We start from the raw sequence: 4,132 nt of genomic DNA, 5'->3' as shown, positions 1-4,132 counted from the left end.
GGGCTGGGATTCAAACCCCATGGTCAGCCATGTAGGACCTGGCTCCCTTAAGGAGCCAGGGGACAGCCCACATGCCAATTTACATTAAGGGACTTGAGTATCTGTGTGTTTTGGTTAACTGTGGAGGTCTTGAGGCAAATCCTTTGCAGACACCAAGGACAACTGTATTGTGAACTGAGGAGATCAGAAGAGCTTCAGAAGCAAGAAATTCTCCTACCCTTCTCCTCCACCTTTCCCCATTTCTCCCCCAAAGCACTTCATAAAAACGAGAATTCTTCTCCAAGGCAGGTCATAGAAAGACGGAATTCCTTGTTCCCATAACAAGTCATAAAACGTAGAAATGCCGGTCTTTCCTGAAGACCCCCATGTGATGGGTATCTCGCCCAACCTACTCCTGGGGAAAGAGCGCTCTAGGGAGTCTGAGAGAATCCGTTCAGCCTGCTGACTTCTCTCCTCAGTTTATTACTATCAGTTTGAATCCCACACCTGGCAGCTTCAAAAACATGCAGGGCACGTGTGTATGCCCCAAGTCCTGACAGGATGGAGAAATGTTGTAACATGACCCTACCCCAGGGGGATGCTTTTTCCCTCTGTCTCACTGGTGAGCACATGAGCCTTCTGGAAATTAAAAAATAAATAAAGAGGGAACCAGCAGTTAGCGTAATGGCTATGTCACTGGATTCCCACGAAGTCGACCGTGGTTCGCGTCCCAGACCCGGTGACTTAGAACTCACGCAGGGCGCGTGTGCGTGCGTGTCCAAGATCCCGAAAGGAGAATGGAGGAGAAAGGATTGCAGCGTGACCATCCCCCCTGGGGGGTGATTTCTCACTTTCTGTCTCTCTGTCTCTCTCTGTCTGTCTGTCGAGCGCACGCGCCCTATAGCGAAAACCTCTCAAAAAAAATAAAAAAAAAATAAAGAGTAATAATATGGTGATCTGCTTCTTTATGTATAAAGACTTAGTTTACATTTTATATTATTATTTAGGAGACAGTTTTAGAAGTAGAATTATCAGGTAAGATTATAAATATTTGTAAGGTTCTTGGTTTATGTTACTAAACTGCTTTTTCAGAAAGGCAATACAAATGTATACTTTTTAAATTTTGCTATAGGGTACATGCACTCACTAGAGTCAGAGTGAGAAATTACTCTCCTGTGGGATGGCCACACTATAATCCCTTATCCTCCATCCTACTCTCAGAATTTGGGGTATGTATGTACATGCACCCAGAGTGTTTTTCAAGTTGCCAGGTCTGAGACTCTAACTACACAGTTGGCCGTGTGGGATCCAGCCACCCCAATGATCGTGTCACTGGCTGGCCCTAAACTTTAAATAGAAATGTGTTACCATCGCTGAATAAGAATACTAACACCTAATACTCATTAGGATTTTTTTTTAATTCCTTTTTTTTTTCTTTTTTGTTTTGGGTACTTAATTTTTATCAAGTACTAAATAACTACTTAAAGTGTATTAGTTCAACTTTAAAATCTTTCATAGTATTGATTAAAAAATACTGTCTGTTGTTTTCTTTTCTTTTCTTCTCTTTTCTTTTCTTTTTGTTTTTGGAGAGTTTTTTGCTATAGGGTGCATGCACTCGCCAGAAAGACAGAGAGAGACAGAGAGATAGAAAGCAAGAAATCACCCCCCGGGGGGATGGCCATGCTGCAATCCCTTCTCCTCCTCCATCCTCCTCTCGGGATCTTGGGCACACACACACAGGTGCCCGGCCTGAGTTTAAGCCACCGGATTCGGGACTCTAACTGCAGTCAACTACATGGGAGTCCAGTGACATAGTCATTATGCCATCTGCTGGTCCCTATTTTCATTTTTTTTTAATTAATAATGACATTGAGGCTGGCAATGGCATGGCGGTTAAGGGTATTGGACTCCCACATGGTCGACCATGGTTTGAGTCCCGAACCTCGCAGCTTGCTTTCTCCCTCTCTCTCTCTCTCTCTGTCCCTCTCTTGTCAAATTAAAATAAATAAATTAATTTAATTTAATAATTATTTTAAAAACTAATAGTGATATTTAAATATTATTTATTTTTTTCTTCCATGTCAAGTGAATGAGAAAGAGAAAGAGACAGAGAGATAGCACCCCCCAGTAGGGCCTTGATGCCACCCCAGTCTCAGTCAGCCACAGATCATGGGCACCTGTGTGCCTAGTGTACCCAGGGAGGTATCTAGATGTGAACCTAGAACTTTCCCATGGGTCAGACTCTCAGAGCATTGCATTTTTTTGCTGTGCCACTGTCCAGGCCTTGATTAAGAATGATACTGAGCTATATCTGATTTTTAAGCTCTTCATAAGTATTATTCATAATTGTTAGTTATCTATTTTTCTATTGTAAGTTACTATCCTCACTGGTTTATATGAGCTCTTCATATGCTAGTAATATTCACCCTTTGTCATAAGTGCTTTAGTTATTTTATAAGTTATTTCTTATTTTTAAATTATTTTTGTTAGCTTACATTTCTACGTTGTCAAATCTATTGAGTTTTACATTGTGATTCACCCTTGCTTTTTAAAATGTTTGATTTTATTTAATGACTCAGTAATAATAAAGATGCATCTCATATGTTTATAACATTTCATTGTTTACACACACTATTTTAAGCTTTTGCAGTGGGAACAATGGAATATTAATAGATTCTTGTACAAATGAGTTACTTTACATAATAGTTCTTTGACGATTAAAGAGTTATTTCTCAAAAACCTCTATTTCCATCCATATGGAATTGACTAAGTATATGGAGCAAACAAAATAAAATGGAAAACCATGGAGTCCTTAAAAGTCACACTGGATGCCTCTATTTGGTAACATTTAAAAGAGACTAATTGCATTATTGAGGTGGAAGGAGAAATATAATGTAGCAACATGTCTGCCACTGATGTAAAATTAAACATACACAAGCATAAGAAAATGTTTGCAGAGATCATACCAAAATTCTGCCAGTATTTATTTCTGGATCATGAGACTTGAGACTTCTGTTGATTTTTGCCTTCTCTGTGGTGTCCTGATTCATTTCAATATTTTACAATAAGTATGTATCATTTTTACTAAAATAACTAAGTGGGATTTTATTTATTTATTTATTTATTTATTTTACTATAGGGCCCAGGTGCTTGCTGGAGAGAGAGAGACACACACACACACACACACACACACACACACAGAGAGAGAGAGAGATCACAGCTCAGGGACGATGGCCATGCCACAATCCCTTCTCCTTCATTCTCCTCTGAAAATTTTGGGCATGCAGGCACACAGCCGTTGCATTTGAGATTCAAACCATGCTGTTGGCCATGTGGAATCCAGCACGTTATCTATCATGCCTTCTGCTGGCCCCTAAGTTGTTGTTATTGTTGTTTTAAGGTTTCTTTCTTTCTTCCATGATGGAGAGAGATGCAGAGAGTGAGAGACAAGCACCCCAATAGGGTCTTGATAATGCAATCCACTCCCAGTGTCAAGACCATGGCACATGTGAACCAGGCATAGTAAGCGAGATCTCCAGAGAAATCCAGAACTCTCCAGGATAGGTTAGCTTTGCCAAGCATCATTTTACAGCTGTGCCACCATACACCCAGCTCCTATAACCAAGTTACTTTTAAAAGTATGAATAAAATATTTCTACTTACAGGAAAGTAGATTTGAATAAACATACATATATAAAGAAATGTACTTTCTAAGGAGCTTGGGCCTGCTAAATACTGGATAAAAATCCCTAGTGAGAACTCTTTCGTTTAGCTATGCCTCTAATTTGTAAACCTTCCTTCTGCATAGTTTTCTGGATGATGTCATATGACCCTCTTCCTGATCTGGGACTCTTTCCAGAGGCTACATGCAGGAGCTTCCCGTTTTTGTTCTAAGCGAGTGATGTTTACTGGAAATGGAGGTCCACTAATAAGATCTCAGTTCAGATAGCTTTGTAGGGGCAGGAAGAATGCTTGTGAGATGGAATTGGCCAAAAACCTTTACTTTCTCCTTTGTCAGTATCTTGTTTTGATAGGTTGACTTCGTTTTGTTTTGAAATGACCTCTTGTGAGAAACCTGGAAGGAACAGTGTGGGCTGTCTTCTTCCTTCTCATCCTTCTCTCCCTACCAAGACCCTCAATTTAGACTCTTTCC

This window comes from Tupaia chinensis, unplaced genomic scaffold (assembly GCF_000334495.1).
Source record: "Tupaia chinensis unplaced genomic scaffold, TupChi_1.0 Scaffold000316_1, whole genome shotgun sequence".
Lineage (NCBI taxonomy): Eukaryota > Metazoa > Chordata > Mammalia > Scandentia > Tupaiidae > Tupaia > Tupaia belangeri.
The sequence above is the reverse complement of the archived record's forward strand: the minus strand, read 5'-3'. Positions refer to the sequence as shown.